The sequence below is a fragment of the Artibeus jamaicensis genome, unplaced genomic scaffold (genome assembly GCF_021234435.1).
Source record: "Artibeus jamaicensis isolate MK-2021 breed Jamaican fruit bat unplaced genomic scaffold, CSHL_Jam_final contig_797, whole genome shotgun sequence".
NCBI classification, from domain to species: Eukaryota; Metazoa; Chordata; class Mammalia; order Chiroptera; family Phyllostomidae; genus Artibeus; species Artibeus jamaicensis.
The window spans coordinates 5,592,128-5,610,389 of NW_026521977.1; the positions used below are offsets into that span (position 1 = coordinate 5,592,128).

Below are 18,262 nucleotides of genomic sequence, written 5' to 3' on the forward strand. Positions count from 1 at the left end.
TTTACCTCTCTAGCTTCTGTGATATTTAGTTTCCCACAGCTGGACTCGCTGATGCACATGCCCACCACCACTATATAATGACTCAGGGTTTGCCCATCTCCCACTATATTAGTTTTCTAATGCTGCTGCAACAAATGTTCACAACCTTAGTGGCTTAAACAACACAAATTTCTTATCTTACAATTCTGCAGGTCAGAAAACCAAATGGGTCTCCCTGGACAGCAGGGCTCTGGAGGGAACGGTCTGTTTCCTTCCCTTTTCCAGATTCTGCATTTCTCAGTTCATGGCCCCTTTCCTCTTCAAAGCCAGCAATGGCGGGTTGACGCCTTGCATCGAGTCACTCCAGCCTCCACATCCATCATCACATTTCCTTCTAATTTCCCTCCCTGTTCCACATTTAAGGACCCTTGTGATTACATTGGACCCACCTGATTAATCCAGAATAATCTTTTTATTTTAAAGTCAGGTGATTAGCAACTTTATTTTCATTGGCAATCCTGGCCATAATTCCACAGTTACTCCTTGCCAAGTATCATGATACACTCAGAGGTTCCAGGGATTAGGATGTGGATGTCTTTGGGGGCCATTGTGCTGTCTTCAACAGCCATTATCCATTATGTCCTGCTGTCTGATTCTAGAATTAGGGCTGATACTAGGAAGTTCCCTCTAAGACTGAGCCTGAGCCTGAGCCATCCTCTTTGTGATGCTGTCCAAGAATCCCATGCCTGAGGAGCTGGTGTCTGGCCTGAGCGGCTCCCTCCCCCTCACTTGACCTTTACATAAAGTGACTCAGTGCCTTACACTGAGCATGAGGGTGCTCTGGCTGCTCTGTCTAAATGGGTGGGTAGGAGAAACTATTTATTTCTTCAACAATATTCAGTTTCTTTATTGTGAGAGCCAGGCTAATAGATGCAATTTTCCTTTAATGCATATTTTTTAAACATGAGAAGCCCGTCTATCCATTTTCTGGCACAGCCTTATCAGACAGTACTTTCATTAACTCTATTAATGTCTAAGGACTGTTTATACAAATTACAGTAATCATTAGCTGCCAATTCCTAAAACTACCCAGAGGTAATCCATATTTCTTTTTTAAAAGATTTTAATTAATTAATTTATTTTTAGAGAGGGGGAAGAAAGGGAGAAAGAGAGGGAAAGAAGCATCAGCTAGGGACCAAACCCACAACCAGGCATGTGCCCTGACTGGGAATCAAACTGGTTGATGTTACTTTGCAGAATGACGTGCAACCAACTGAGCCACACTAGTTGGGGTGACCTGTATTTTTAGATACATGCATAAAGGCACTCACCAACACACACAGAGGTCAGTGTGGTGGGGAAAATGTGTTAAACATCTGTTAAACGTGTGTTAGATGCCATTTTTTACCTTAAGGGGAAGGAAGAGAAGGAAGAGAGCTAACATTTATTGAGAAGCTGCTCTGCGTCAGGAACTTTATAATTGTAAATTCACTTTAATTATCATTACAGTGCAAGAAAGCAGTTTTCATCACCCCCATTTTAGAAATGGGGAAATTGAGTCTCAAAGGTTACATAGCTAGTAAGATCTCAATATTTGACACATGGCCTGTCTTTCCCCTTCACCTGGCCAGCTTTTAAAACAGAAAATGAAACAGAATAAGGATGTTCAAATTGAGTATAGTGATATGAGCCCTGGAGATTCATGGAGGTACCCAGGAACTCTTCAGTGAAGGTGCTTAGTAAAAAGCAAGCCAGTGGGCTGGGCTTTGGGCCCTTCCCATCTTCAGTCAGACCAGCACTGGGATGTGTCGTAACATTTCAATAGAAAAAATGATGGGGTATTGTTCTGTTAAACAAGTTTTTGAAGGCCATTAGACTAGAATCTCACCACAAACAAATTGGTCAATTTTTCCAATGCTTTAGTTTTTACTTAATGTGCATCAGGGGCTTTGGGAGGGATGGTGCTCTCTTAGAATGAAAGAGATCATTTTGGTTAGCAGGTGTTACAAGAATTCTTAAAATAGAGAAGAAGCAAGATTCTTCAGATACTAGTCTGCACTGGGACAGGATGTTAGCTGATGGTAGAGGGAAATCAGATTCATGTTGGAGATTCATGTTGAATCAGATTCATCTTGACAGAAATTGCTACAGAAAAGGAATCCTTCACAGTGATGGTGAATGGGATCTGAGGACATACACAGACCATTTGAGAAAACTACCTTGAAAACTCCCTTCCAAGATTCTGCCTTGTCATGTCACTGATTACTCATACTGAGTAAATAAACTCACAAAACAAGCAGAGTTCCATTAAAGTATCACATATTTAAATTTGTAAAGCAGATAATAGTTTTGAAAAATTTAAGTCAGCCCCTAAGCTACAATGTATGACTAAGTTACTATCTTAGCAATGAAAAAGGGTGAAATGAAAGCCACATCTTCTCTTCATTGGGGGATACTCTTATTCCTGATTTTGCTGTACTCCTTAGTAATTCCTCAAGGAAGAATATTAAAAATAGCCAACATTTACTGATGGGCCACTTCAATCTTTAAAATAAATAATTTATGTAACAGAGTTTCAGAATGTCCCCAAAATTCAACTTACCTGTCTTCCATTGTAACATGGTTCTCAATTTTTAGCTTTGCACAAGGCTGCCTGGAATTTCCCTGCCTCCCTTGCAGCTAGGTGTGGCCATATGACTAAGTTTTGACAATGTGATACATGCAGAAGTGTTTGTATGGCAGTTTCTGGCAATTTTCTTCTAAAGACAAATGGTACATGCCCTGTCTCTTCTTATTTCTTCCTCCATCCTGCTTGCAGGAACACAGAAGTGATGTTTGTCACTTTAGTCACATTCTTGGACCATGAAGGTGAGGGCCACGCTGGAGGGATGAAGAGCAGTGAGGTGAGCCTGAGTCTCTGAGAACACTGTGGAACAGCTCTGGGTTTTCCACCTCAGGACTTTGATGTGAGAGAAAAATAAACTGTATTGTTTAAATCACTTACACTGTGTTTCTTTTTCTCATAGCCAATGCTAATGCAAATTGATATACCCTACATATTTTTATATTATACCGATTTTGCAAATTGAGAAAACTGTGGCTTAGCCAGAGTAAATCATTTGCCAAGGTTACCTACCTAGTAGATCAAGGAGTCAGGATTTGAACCTGATTTTTGCCAAATCCCATGTGCTTTTCTCCTTCTTTCTTAGTATTCACTTTCAGACCATGAAGGTGATAATTTTTGACCTTCTGTGCCTGGCAAGAGCCTTTGACAAAGCTCCCTGGTAATGTCTGGTTATGTATATACAGTCTCCAACTTGCCCCATCCATTATCTCATTCAAAAATAAAATTCATGAGCCACAAGAGTCATGGTGAGACTCAACTGCATATCATCTTCAGAGTTCTGGGATATCACAGCAGCCACCAGAGGTCTGATTTGCATGAAGGCTTGTTGGCCTTCTAGGAGAAATGGTAAAAAGAACCATGGGAACTAATGATGGGGACCCTAGAAAAATGGTTGATACCCTTGAACAGAGAGGGGATGATGAAGTAGTCCCTAATCCTAAGAGGAGGGGAGATGTCTAGTGCTGGAAAAGCAGAGCACTAACTTGAGGTGAGGGTGGGGTGGTGGTGGGCAGTGGAACAATATAGGCATTTTTCTGTGGGCACAAGTCAGGCAGGTGAGGGAGGCTGAGGTAGGTGGTGTCGCAGAGTGAGTTCCACCCAAACCTCTTAATTAAAACAGCTTCATGGCCATCTGTTTGAATCCAAATGTACTTATTTAGAAGCCAGATTATCCAAGGTTTTTGAAAAAGCTTTCACTCTTTAGAGGGGCAATTTCATTCCATTTTGGGGTTAGAGAGGGCTGTGGCATAATTGAATAGAGCTACACTGGTAGTTGTGACTGGGGAACATGGGCAAATTGGCAGCACCAGCAGAAGTAATGGAAAGGGAGAAAGCAAACCCCTTCCTGCTGACTGCACACATCTTCGTCGAGGGGAGTATCAGCACCAGTGGCGGATACAGGGCAGGTGGCTGGTTCATCTGAAGACCTAGTAGAGACATAAGGTGGGGCAAAGCTGACAACATGTTCTTGATGAAACTTGAGGAGATATTAAAAAGGTATAATTCATAAACCAGGCATAAAAGGACAAATATCATATGATTCCATTTATATGAGGAATATAGGGTAGTCAAATTCATAGAAATGGAAAGTAAACTGTGGTTACCAGGGGCTGGTGGGAGAAGGAAATAGGGAATTGTTTAATGAGCTTTAGTTTGGCATGGTAAAAACTTCTGGAGGTGGATGGTGTTGATATTGCACTACAGTGTGAATGCACTTGATGTCTTTGCACTGTACGGTTGCAAATAGTTAATTTCACGTTATGTGTTTTACCACACACCCAAAAAATAGATTTCTGTGTGCAGAGCATACATATTTTTCTAACCTTTACCTCTCGTTGAGGAGAGGGAGCCCCACGTAACCTAGCACTGTAACTAGGAATCCTACCCTGACCTGCTCAGTTCCTGCATTTACCTGTTTCTGACATTATGCTGCTGCTTCTATTTTCGACCATACTTTGTTCCTTGGGCTGAAAGAAGATTTGGCTTCTAAGCTTTAATTGCTACTATATATTTCTGGGTCACATTTGCTCTTTCCCTATGTCTCAGTTATATCCCAGCTGCTCTGAGGAGCTCTGCATCCCTGCTCCCCAAAGTTGTTTCTACTTCCTGGGCCCCACTTTCACCTATGGTCTTGCCTGGCATGATCTGGCTTCTCAAATTAGATACTTAACCACTCAGATCCACACTGTCGTCTGGCTTCCCCAACCCCCTAAACTCTAGAACTAGAGCACTGATCATGTATGTACTTCCTGGTGACCCCTTGGGAAGTGATAAGAGCTGAGCAGAGCTCACCAGGCCAGGCTGGGGATGAGAGGACAGGACAACAGGCAGACCAGCCTCAGAGACCAGACAGACTAGTGGAGAGGCCCATGAGTGGGCAGAAGCCCATGTGGCCAGCCTAAGGGTCAGGGAGTTCTGCTAGCAGGACCCACAGGCCATTTTATGCTCTGTTTCCTTTCCTGCTGTAACCCAGGTGAAAGCTGAGGCCCTTATGACCAGTGAGAGCTCAGTGAGATTTCCCCAATTACCTGATTCCACAATGTAGTGTAACACAAAGCGTCCCACAGCTTTTGGAGAATTTTCAGAGGTTTATGCTCTACTTAACCCCTGACCAACCTAAGTTGTCCCAAGAGCTGGAAAACTCAGCTCTTTCACAAGTTACTCAGACCAAAAAATCTGTACGTATTACAAAGTGGTAGGTAATATCACCAGTGTTTTACAGGTGAGGAAGCTGAGAAACAAAAAAGTTAAATAATACTCTCAACAAATGTTTGTAATTTGTGGACTTTATTAGACTTTTTATAGGGGGGTTGCTATTTCATTGTATGGTGCCCAGTCCAGTGTCTTGTACAATTCCTCTTATCCCTCCTTTTCCCTGCCCTAACCTTATCCATCCCAAAGGGCCCTCCACATTTCATATCCATCTTCCTTTTTATGCAGAAAGGATTTCCACTCTCACATTTTTGCATTTTAGCAGTTATTAAAATATTTCTTCTCAAGCAGTTAATTTTCCCCTGATAGAAATACTAGTGTTTAATGTATACAATGTGCTATTACATTCTTTTGGTTTTAATTTTTTATATCAACCAAGCCATTTTCAAAATAAAAGCTATCCATGTCACTTAAAATAAAAGAAAAAGTTTATAGTTACCAAATCAGACAGCCCTTCCTGTTTTTAACCCACCTGGATGTCTTCTTTCTTCAGCCCCCTTGTATCGTGCAGCAGTTCCTAAATTGGGCTGTGTATTTGTCACTCCTGAGGATCTCTGCAACACATCCTGGACTCAATTGCAGAGACTCTAACTCAGCAGATGACGGTGGGGCCTGGAGCTGTGCAAAGCAACAAAATTCCTCAGTGATTGTGCAGGAGCGTTGATGGCTCTGACCTCATTTCAGGGGCTCACAGGGCTAATAATAGCAAATATATATATATTCTAAGTGCACTCACATGTGAAGTCATTTGTTCCTCACAACAATTCTGTGACAAAGGAAGGTATTATTATTACTGTTTTACAGATGAGGAAGCTGAGGCACTGAGAGATGAAGTAATGAGGGCAATGTCACACAGCTCATAGATGACAGACCCAGAATTTGAATCCAGTCAGGCTTCAGAGTACACATTCTTTTTCTTAGATTTTTATTTATTTTTAGAGAGAGGGGAAGGGAAGGAGAAAGAGAGGGAGAGAAACATCAGTGTGTGGTTGCTTCCCATGCACCCCCTACTGGGGACCTGGCCCGTAGCCCAGGCATGTGCCCTGACTGGGATTGAACAGGCCTGTGCTCAATCCACTGAGCTACACCAGCCAGGGCCAGAGCACACATTCTTATTAACTGCGCTAAGGACAATAAGCCCAGAGTAGTGGGGAAAATCCTTATCACCTGGAGATTTTTTTTCCCCAAATACCTATGCCTATCCTCCAGTTCCAAATGTTTGCTTGTTTGTTCTTTTATTTTGAAAGAGCTTCTCAGATGACTTGGACATTGGCCTCATATTGAGAACCACAAATTAGATAATTTCAACAACCTCCCAACCTGGCATTCTGGTTGAGTTCAACCTACTGTTGTCCTGCCAGCCCTGGTCAGAACTGCTTCACACAACAGACTAGTGCATGGCCTGAGAGTAGAGGTATCATCACCAGTACAGCTGAATCCAAAAAAAAAAAGGCATCAGTATCAATATCTTGGAGGAGCTGTGGTGAGCAGGGACAGACAGATTTCTTAATGACTACATAATATTTGATGTGGTTTTTTTTCTCACGTCCATCTGATTTGATCCAATAGCCAAGGAGAAGACCAGCTACTTAGCTGGGGATGGCACAGGGCAGCAGTTTGCTCCTCATTAGCCTGAAAGCGTATAAAACAAGAAAGCAAGAGAGAAGGAGGGCGAAGAAAGTATTCTTGGCATAGGTCCAGAGGAAAAGCAGTCTGGCTGAAACCTTTCAGTTCCCTTAGCCAGGAAGCAGCAATCTACGTAAACAGGAAGTTGAGAAGGTTGGGGGAGAGGGCAGTGGTTAGTTAGTGAGAACAAGAGCTGACGCCAGATCTGTGTAAGTGGTTACATGCAAAAAAGACTCTTATACAGGCCCAGATTTTGCATGTTAACCATCCCTGCTCTCTCCTGGGAAGTGTTGTTTCATCAGAGCATCTGTGCGGTGTATGCTGGGGCCTGTTCTTACCTGAATACATATTTGAGCACCTGCTTTTTTCCCTTTTTGCCAGTTGTCTGCTGGGTAACTTTATCTTATCTCACTTAAGAGTCTAAACACTTTGTGAAGATGGCATTATTACTTCCATGTTTTTAGGTAAGAAAACTGGCTCAGAGAGACTAAGTTACCTTGCCCAAATTCATTTACATTATACAATTATACAGCACTTTTGAAAATTGTTTCCTCTCGGAAAAGTGACTATTAAGCATAACCTATTAGAAAGAGGGTATAGAAGTTTTCTAAGGATACCATAAAATTTCACTACAAATCTGCTGTCTTAAAACAATAAATCTATTTTCTCATCATTTTGTAGGCCAAAAGTCTGAAATCAAGGTGTCTGCAGGACCACGCTCCTTCTGAAGGCTCTAGGGGAGAACCCTTCTTTAACTGCCCCAGTTTCTGGTCACTCCAGACATTCTTTGCCTTGTGGCTGCATAACTCCAATCTCTTCCTCTGTCTTCACATGCTCCTACCTCCATGTTCCTATCTTATTTTCACTCTCTTATAAGGACCCTCTTCGCTGGATTTACAGCCCACCTGGATAATGCAAGATGATCTCATCTAAAGATGCTTAACTTAATTACAGCTTCAAAGACACCCCCCATTTTTCCAAATAAGGTAACATTCACAGGGACAAGGTATGAGGACATGGACATATCTTTTGGGGAGCCACCATTCAACCCCAAATAGAATATCATTATCAAACTATAAATGCGGATTTTATAGTATTTTAATAACCATGGATTTGAGAGGGATATTATCTTGATTAATGCTCCCATGGCCAAATCCCCATTCTTTAAAAGAATAAACTTCCCCAAATGCTGCTATCCCACCACTCCTACCTATTCTCCCAAACCTGAGGTCTATTAGAATTTCAGGGCAAGAGGGAAGTGTATCACAAAGGCATGGTATTTTGAAAATGTACTCCAAGTGAAGATGATATACCCCCTTCCCAAAACGCACATGACCACACATGGTTGAAGATTACTTCTCTTAGGAAATGCTGTAACTCAGGCTGATGGGTAAGGGGGAGCCTCAGGGTATATTGGTTGTATGTTGAAAAAAGAAAGAGAAAAATCTAACACTAGTGATCATGGAAATTCAAAGTTGCATCAGTCTGAAGATCATCAAGTCCAAAAATCATGTTTGGAAGGAAGGACACAATTACTGCCCAAGAGTGACACTGTTGCCCATGTGACATGGCTGAAATACAAATGTAGTCAAGTCACTCTCTGCTTGAGGTTTTTCACTGGCTCCCTTTGAGTACCAGGTGAATTTCAGATTCCTTAACAGAGCCCACAAAGACTCTGTAAACTGGCCTATACCCACTTTTTTAGACTCATCTTTCACCACTGTCTCTCAAAGACTGTCTCCTCTGGCCACACCAAAACTGTTGCTGTTTCCCAAACAAGTCATGTGCTTTATTGCTTTTCTAGACTTGAACGTTCTGTTTCATCTGCTTGCAATGCTCTTCTTTCTTCTCTGCCTGGAAATTCCTACTGACACCTCAAGAGTAATTTCCCTGCTCTTCGTTAACAAGACTTCCCTACTTTTTTTCATGACTGGCACCTTACCCTGTTGTGATTTCAAGTCAATTTATTCATGGGAATTGTTGACCTCTGTTACGTCCAATCTTTCTCCAATGCTTTGAGAGCTTTCAGAAAGAACTGCCATATTCATCCGCAAGTTCCCAGTGTCTAGTTGGTGCTCAATAAATGTTTGCTGAAAAGTGAAGGAACACAGTCATCAATGGCTTCAAGTTTGAAATTCTTGGTTTCGTGACAGTAACATCCAGGCTTTCATTCTTTGTAAATGTGTCATGCTAAAGCCACAGACAGAGAAGACGTAGTTCAAGATGTAAGTCTAGAAGAGGCACAAGAAGGAATTGTAGGAAATTGAGTTACTTAGTTTGGGGGTATAATGGGGCTGGTTTAAGATAGGTTGGGAGTCCTCAGTCCATTTTCCCACCTTCAGCATGAAGAGTACTGAAGTGCAATTAAGTTATGGTTTCCCATCAATACTAGTGACAACACATCAGAAGTGTTATGGATGATAAATGAGCTACAAGTAAGTGTCAGTACTGATAACAAGGAGCTACGTGATTATGGGGAGAACTGGGGAACAGAAGACAAAAGGAAACAATTTATGAGAGACGCTTTAGGAACTTACTGAACAAGATAAGAGGGATTTGATGTTGGACCCCATGACTTGTGTACATATGTTGGTTTAGAGTCTATTATATTTTTAGTACCTGGTATTTTTACCTGATTCTGAGGAAAGTGGATCATGTTGCTCACCTCTGGCATTTGTTCAGGGCATCTGATCCATAGACTGGCAACAGTAAATGAATGAGGACTCTTCTTCAAATAATGTTAGTAACATCTGAATCAGTTGGAACAAACAACACTGTGTAATCCAAGACCTAAAGCCAGAGTGCACACCAATTGGATACCTTATTTAATGTCTACGTGCCTCAATTTCCTCTTTAGTAAAATGCATGTGATTCTAATAATACATACCTCATAAGATTACATTAAAAATACAATGGATTACTTAACACTTAATAAGAGTGATCAATAAGCATTATCTATTATTATAATTTTAAGAGGCAAATACAAAAAAATTTAATTATGTGAGGTGGTGGATATGTTAACTAACCTTATTGGAGGAACATTTTGCATTATATAAGTATATCAAGTTATATACCTTAAACTTAGGCAGTATTATATGTCAATTAATTCTCAAGCAAGCTGGAAGGGAAAGATACTCAAAGTACCTTCTTCTAAACTGAAATAATAATAGTTATCTTTTTCTAGCATGTTAGGACCTGTATTAGTCAAGACTTAAAATTGCAAATGACAGAAACACAGCTCAAACTAACTCAAGTGAAAAGAGAATTTTCTTGGCTTGTCTATTTGAAAAGCCCAAGGTAATGTTTATCAGCTTCAATATAGCTGGTTTCAGGGGCAAACAGTGACACTTCTGGAGTTGGCTTCTTTTTATCTCTCAGCTCTGCTTTCTTCTATGTTAATTTTATTTTCAGACAGGTTCCTCTTGGAGAAGCAATATGGCTATTGACAATGTCAGACTTGGGTCCCCACAACTTAACCATAGTGGAAAACATCCAGCAAAAATTCTGACACCAATTCTCATTGGTCTAGAGTACATCCAGTGCTCATTCCTGACCCAACCACTGTTCTGTTTGGCTTGGCCTGGATCATATGCTTATCACTGAGTGAGTAGTAGGGCCTTTCCACAAAGACAAATGGAGGTGTGATGACCAGAAGAAATGCAAATGGAGGCAGCAAAAGACAGATTCAGGTCTTGTGGGGTCTGAAGCTTTATAATTTTGCACTTCTCCTTAATAAAAATAATACAAAATTACAAATTTAAAAATAAGCATTATAGTGAATTTTATTAAAAATGAAAAAATAAATCACAACAAATTATTGGAATCTTGGCACTTCTGTTCTTTCCTTCCAATGTCTGTTTAGGCAATCTACCAGAAATGCTTAGGTTAAGTGCTTCTTGATTGTAATGTGGCTCCCCATCTAGAACAGTCCATGACTTCCAGGATCTCCCAGCCCTTACAGGGACCCATGCAAGTGAAGGACTCTGAAGCTTAAAACTTTGTTAGCTTCACAATAAATCCACCTTTAGACACAGGGCAGCAAAAACAACAGATGTCTATTTCTTAATAGCAATTTTTTTGTTTGTTTTAAAGAATGGTGATCTGGACTACCATCCAAATAACTCTGCTCAGGCCACCACGTCTGGGGAACCTTGAGTCTTGGCAGAACAAGTGATCATCATTTTGTACTTTGTGGCACTGGCCAAACCCAGCTGGATTTTTTGCTACACTGATTTTAACAGCTCTGCACTCACGTAATTCAGTGCTTTAAAAGGCCATGTTTTATTTGGCACTGATGCTTTCAACAAATTTACAGGGGCCGTTGGCTCGAGGAGTTAAAAGCTGAACCTGTTCTGCCACAGCTCCTGGCTATGTCCTAATTTCCTCCTTCTTTTTCTTCTCATCTACTTCTTCTTTCGACTCTTACCTCTCTTCTTCCTTCTTCTCTTCCTCTGCTTTTCTTCTTCCTTCTCCTCTTCCTCCCTGATTGTTTTGACGGATCGTTTAGTTCAGACAGTACATCACACATGAGGCCTAAATTATGAGCAAATTCCACTGACGTCAGGCTGTTTGTACATCCAGTGAACTTGGCTTGGTTTTTGGCATTTAAGCTGTGTCCAGTGGAGACAAGTGCCTTCAGGGCAACAGAGGCATTCCAGATGGTGGTGTTCAGATAGGCTCCCCAGCACGCTGCCTCCCATCTGGGCCACCACTCTGAATGCCATAGGCCACTCTTGGCACATCCCCATAGCTGCTGTTGACTCTTGGAAGGAGCGCAGCAAACATACTGTGACTTATCAGGGAAAACCTGCAGATGATTAACTCTGAGCCCATTATATGATGCATTTCCATCCAAGTGGACTCCGGGCTGGGGGTAAAAGCAGGGTAGGCGAGAGAGTAGGCACAGTGAAACACCAGGAGTTTAGTAACCATTGTAAATGCTTTTCCCAGCAAAAGAGACTTATCAGTAGGAGAAATAAAACATTTAGAGATGGACAAACTTGGGTTCAGGGCCTTGCTCTGTCACTCATTACCTATGTGAACTTGAAAGACTGTGGTAGATAGGTCATGTGTTCTTCCCCACACTGCTACTTCTGGAAAAAGCAGCTACTTTTTGCGGGGGGCACTCCTTTCCTACTCCATGAGGCCTCAGGGCTCTCTGTTCTCCTACCCCCAGCCCTCCTCGGTGATAGTACCCACCGGGGCCAAGTACAGTGTCACAGTAAGCCCATGATGTATGCCAGCATGCTAGAACTTCCTTGGAGGTTTCAAATTTTTAAGTTGGATCAAAGCTGTATATGAATGTTAACATACCTCACAACTCCAAAATGAGGGAGACAGTAAGACAGCTGTCACTCTAGCTGGGAGAAATGGAGACAGCTAAAGTTAAAGAGCAATGCCTCTACTTCCCTGAAACACTGCCACAGCTACCTAGATTTATGGAGGCAATGTGGGATTACACACATGTGAATTTTGCTGGTGGTTGAAGGTTATTCTTTCTTTCAAGGATGAAAGGACCTCTTTTTTTCTTTTTAACCATATAATCCACAGACTTTTCTAAAATGTTTTATACACTTCCCTTAATTTATAAAAGATAACCACACTTAACCTCTCCTGGGTGGTTCAGAGTCATCAAAATGAAGTTAGTAGGCAGTGTGATAACATAATTTGAGGTTTTTTTTTTTAAGTTTGTCCTACCCTACATTTCCTAGCTCCTTCCTGCTCACCCAAGCACCAGAGGGTGAACTCCCTACAAGAATGAGCTTCATTCATAGCCAAAGCTCTGGTTCTCTTCCTGTCTTACATCTCCCTTCCTGATGTGTTCTTGCATTCCTCTGGCTCTTGAACTTCTGTTTGCTTCCTGCTTTTAGTCCAGCAGTTTCCCCTTAGATCTCACCTGTGATACAGCTGCTCTGTAACTGACCTTTGGTCCTTTTCCTCATATGCCATTCTGCCTTTGCCCTTGGGCCCCATTCTGCCTCCAGCTGGCATTTGTGCTGAGCCAGGCTAGGGTCCCATGACAAGGGGTCAGATGTTAGTGTTCCTGTTGCCTTTCACGTGGTTAAATGGACTGGGATCATTTACTTCAGAGACAAAGAACCTTATACACCACCATAACCCTTAGAGTAAGGCTTAAAATATCCAGTGTAGAAGAAGGGTTACAGCAGATACGCTGACTAGTGCTGCAGTAGGCACATTGTAATAGGGCAGTATTGATATCAGTTCTCTGAGGAGTGTCAGTTACCATTTTTAATGGTTAATTGGGTTACAGATGCTTTGTCAGAATTGTTCAGTTTGCAAGCCTGACAGCTAGGCTCAGTTGCTGGTCTCTATACTGCCCAGGCCTCGCTTTCTCTTGCTCTCTCTGCGGACCCATGAACCCAAGCCTCCCTAGGTATTACATTTTCTTTTTGCTTCAGCAGACCCAGCTCTTCATCTCCATAACAATAACAAAGATGAGTTAGTAAAACATGAAAATGTATGTATATACATGCTAAAATTGTTTTACCCTTTGGTTTTTTAAAGGGTTAAAGGCAGTGACACACTAAAAGTATTCTGAAAGAATAGATGCTCTTAGGTAACACGATGAGAAACATTGCAAAGGACAGATCATGCGAAATTAAATGCTTAAACTAAGTATAAATGTCTCAGTCCCATTTTAAGAACTTCGGAGAACCCTGACCGATACCATGTTCTTAATAACACACTGAGAAGCAGCTCCTTGCCTCCTCTGCGTGGAACTGGCCCATCTGCCAGTCCAGCCACAAAACACATGAGAGCCCAGCCTGGAAGCCCCACCTTTGACAGGCACACAGAACCTCCCTCTCTTCCCACCCCTCCTGCTCAGTTCTGCTACATTTGGGTTCTGTGATCTGCTGGCATACTTTAGTGGTCCTCAAACCTGGCCCCACATCAGAATCACCCAGAGAGAAATTTTAAAATTCTGATGTCCGGACCCAAATACAATAGATTAAATAAAAATCCTGGTTAGGGGCTCAAGAATGAAATTCCCTCCTAACATTTTATTGAGAAAAACTTCAAACATTCAGTTTAAAAACATTTATAGGACACATATATCCACCACCTAGATCTTTCCGTTAGGATTTTATTATATATGCCTATTCATCCCTAAATGTTTTAGCAGTCCTCTGATAATCCATTAATTCACTTCATGTTTATTTATTTATTTATTTATTTATTTATTTATTTATTTAATTTTAAAGGGGAAGGGAGGGAGTAAGAGAGGAAAAGTAACATCAATGTGTGGTTGCCTCTTGCACGCCCCTTACTGGGGGCCTGGCCCACAACCCAGGCATGTACCCTGACTGGGAATCGAACATGCAACCCTTTGGTTCACAGGCTGGTGTTCAATCCACTGAGCCACACAAGCCAGGACAATCCATTTCATTTTCGATACAATTTAAAGTAAATTAATGGACATAGCCTATGGAGAAGGAGAATGGAGAGTTATTGCTGATTGACTGCACAGTTTTTGTTTGGGGTGGTGAAAAAGGTTCAGAAATAGTTGCAATGGTTGCACAATATTATGAATGTAATTAATGCCACTAAATTGTGCAGTTAAAATGATTATAAAGGTTGCCCTGGCCAGTGTGGCTCATTTGGTTGGAGTGTTGTCTCATACAGCAAACTTTTGGGGGTTTGATTCCTGTTCAGGGCACATACCCAGGTTGTGGGTTCCATCCCCAGTCAGGGCACGTATAGGAGGAAACTGATCAATATTTCTCTTTCACATCAATGTTTTTTTTCTCTCTTTCCCTTCCCTTCCTCTCTCTCTAAAAATCAATAAATGTATTTAAATTTTTAAAAATTATATAGGTAAATTTTATCATACAGACATATATGTATGCATATAGTATACAAGTATATATCTATATTTTTAAACCATATTAAAAAATAAATTGCAAATAATGATATATTATTTTCTGAATTTGGATAGTGTATATGTGTTTCTTTTTCATTATTCTTTATACTGTACACATATAGTATAGATACTGCTAAGTAGAAAGACTTTAAAAAAATGAGTAGAATTATTTACCTGCAGGAAAATACTCTAGTGGTTCCTTCTGTTAGGAATACCTACTCTTTTTTCTTCGTCTACAGAAATTCTACATTTCTTAAGGAATCAGTATGACTTTCTCCCTTCTGAGGAGTCTCTCTCTTGCTACTGCAGCCACTATTAACTTCCCCTTCTTTTGAATTTGCTTAATATCTTTGCCATTCTTTCTAGCCCCAAATTAAATACTGTTTCATTTCACAGCTTGCTTGCAGTGGTCTCAGGCCCATTCCTATCCTTCCCAGGCTCTGGTCTCACAGGCTCTCTTGTTCTTTGGCTCTTGATACAGTAAAGTAATGGGAAGCGCCATCAAAGACAGAAAACAGGAAGGGAGAAGCCAGGGTATTTCTCACTCTCTCTTTCCCTGCTCCCTGTGGAATCTGGCAGGGGCCCACTGGACAGCCTCTCCCGTCCTGGCCCCAGGTCTCCCTTGGGCAAATCCCCCAGTGGTTCTAGCTTCCTCTGCCTGTCAGTTCAGGCTTCTGAGCCCTGGTAGCACCATCTTCTCCTGTATCAACATGCAACAAGGGGAGTGACTTCTCAGTTTTGCTAAATTTCTGGGTTGCTGCATCATTCCCTATTTAGCCTCCTCACTCTTCCATTCATCTATGTAACTAATCCTCAGTAAAAAAAAATTCCTTCCTCTGAAAGACCTGTTTATTTTCTGGCTAGATCCCAACTGATACAATGTATAGTGAAAAGAGCACAGGCTGGGAAGCTGGAAGGAATTACTTTTGAATCCTGTTGCTTACTCTATGAACTTGGACAGGCAACTTGACTTCATTCTGTAATCTAGGGGCTATAACACCTACCTCACAGGGTTGCTATGAGTTTTAAATGGCAAACTCTATGGATAGTGCCTACAACATAGTTAGGACTCAATCAATGTCCTTGATCATACTCTTGACAGCATGGTCATATTATTATTCTCTTTGTGTCCTAGTGCCTTTTATAAAGGTTTTTGTCACATTTCTGCCTCTTAAATTTTACGTCATCAGCAACTTATTTAGCACCTGCTATTTACTAGTAATTATGATGGCATTAATTCTAGAAAACACAACACACACAAAAAATCCCTGTTTTCAATGTGCTTACAGTTTAATGGGAATGAGAGACGTGACACAACCCAGTTTACAGAAAAGCAGTCTAACACACAGCAAACTGGGGCGCAGGTGACACCGATGGGTACATGGCTGAAGGGATGAGGGACAGACTGTCTAGGAATATCAGGCACAGCCTCTGAGGAGTAAGGACTTTGCTGGCTCTGAAGGAAGTGAAGACTTACAACAAGCAAAGCATGTTTATTGTTTGTCCCTTCCTTTCTCCATTAGAATGTAGGTTTCATGAGACCTGGGATCTTGACATATAGTAGGTGTTCAATAAATATACGTTAAATGAATGGAAAAGCTGTGCTAAAGGCTTCACATGGATTATCTCACCTTCTGCTCACAGCAATCCCCATTCAACAGCACCATTAGACTCCCCTTTTCACAAATGACAAAACAGAAAGAGCTAGAAAGTGGTAGAACCCAGATGTTAACACAGGTGGTTTGATTCCAGAACTCATTCTGAGTTAGTTTATTTACCTGCAGGACTTCTTGGAGCCTCCGAATCTGCCATCTACAAGAGAAGGGAAGCATATACAACATTTTCCAAACTTACTTGACCACAGAATTGTCTATGTATGTGTGTGTGATATTCCTAGAGTTATATAGATATATTTTGGGAATCCTGCCATATATTTTCTAGCCAATTTGACTGGGAAGTTGGTAGAGCTTTATTTATAGGTCAATAACAATTCCATTGTAATCTCATGTGGTCTAATACACCTGAGGGGCATGGTGGGATGAAGGGGAAGGGATGGAATTTGCCTCAATGGGAAAGCAAAAGCAGTAAAAGCAATTGAGGAGGAAAAGTATCTAGTGAGAGACCAACAAACAGCAACAAAAAAAGGTAGTCCTAGTAAGGGAGGAAGGTGGTGCTAGGATCACCTTTCTTTCAGCAAAATCTGTGACGGTTCAGTATGTGAGCCTGAGCAAGGCAGCAGAAAGTTAAGTTTGGTCTATGACATAGAGGAGATTTATGTCATAGCACGCAGATCTTTAATGAATGAATAGACACTGGTATTGTTTACTCAATATCTGTTCTCGTTCTTCCTCTTTCTAACAGAGCCCCATGATTCCCCTTGTAATTTACCCTCTTTCTCAGCCCTGTACCTCCATTAGCCAATCACTCCCCTTGCCAGTGAATATTGTAGAAATGAATGGGTCACCTTTTGCAAATCTGGCCAGTAAGACATAAAGGCAAGTCTGCTTGGGGACTTCTGGGAAAGATTTGCCTGTTCATGAAAAAGAGACACATGGAAAGAGGTGTTGTTTTCTGTATGTGATGTCTGGGACTGGACAAAGCTAACATTAATGAGAATAGCGGAGCAGAAAAATGGAATATTCTCTCTTTAGTTCTGTTTTATGTTTTTAATTTTTATGTTGGGAGACATATTCAAGGGATTACATTTTAGATAAGGAAATAAGCCATTCATTTCCAAGGAATAGCATTATTCTGTTTCAGAATTTCATTATGACTCCCTGTCTCAGTTGACTATTTCAGGAATGAGGGTCTGGGTCTCAGTTACATGTGCAGTTTGCATGAAATATTGCAATAGAGACGAATCAGTGCCAGCACAAGGGTGCTGCTTAAATTGGCGTAAGTGTGACTTGTATTGGAAAAGGCAGAATGGACGGAGCTGTCAGATCGATGACAAAATATTGGAGTAAAGATCCCCAAACAACTGCAGCTGAGGATTTTAGGGATCCTTCCCATTTCTAAATTAGGTTCTTATCTCTCCAATGCCGAAATACATGGCTGTGCCTGGGTCTTATAAAAGTCCCACTTGAAACCTACAAAATCTGCTGTGCTTTCATGTCAAAAACATGAGGCCAGCTGCCTGCGTCCTTGCCTGAGAGCCTTTAGATATTTTCTGGAGCAGATGTAGGCCCTGTCAGACTAACCTCTTGCATTGTTGGTTACTCTGGGGGAATGGAAATTCAATACAAATAGAACAAGAGGTTCTCCTTGGCTAGATAATCCTCTCTACATGCTCCCTCTAGGCAATCAGACAGCCATGGGCTTCAGAGTGTGGTTTCAACAGATTTTTAGGTGCTTTAAGGAGCAGCTGTGAGCACTCCTACCCCTCATTCCATGAACTTGCTCAGGTAATTTGTCCAAGGCCACACAGTAAGTAAATG

The 18,262-nt window shown here is 41.3% G+C and overlaps 1 long non-coding RNA gene across 4 annotated transcripts; it reads right to left on the reverse strand.

Moving 5' to 3' along the window:
- Nucleotides 1-1,559: 1,559 nt before the first annotated feature.
- Nucleotides 1,560-11,692, reverse strand: LOC119053120 (uncharacterized). Of its 4 annotated transcripts, XR_008392970.1 has the most exons (5): nucleotides 11,370-11,692; nucleotides 9,609-9,733; nucleotides 8,886-9,174; nucleotides 5,790-5,935; nucleotides 1,560-4,032 (listed from the first exon to the last, which is right to left on the reverse strand). It is a non-coding gene; the product is annotated as an uncharacterized LOC119053120 (long non-coding RNA). The 4 variants fall into 4 exon arrangements; XR_008392971.1 differs by having other exon boundaries at nucleotides 5,790-9,033; XR_008392969.1 differs by having other exon boundaries at nucleotides 5,790-9,174.
- Between the last annotated feature and the right edge of the window lie 6,570 nt (nucleotides 11,693-18,262).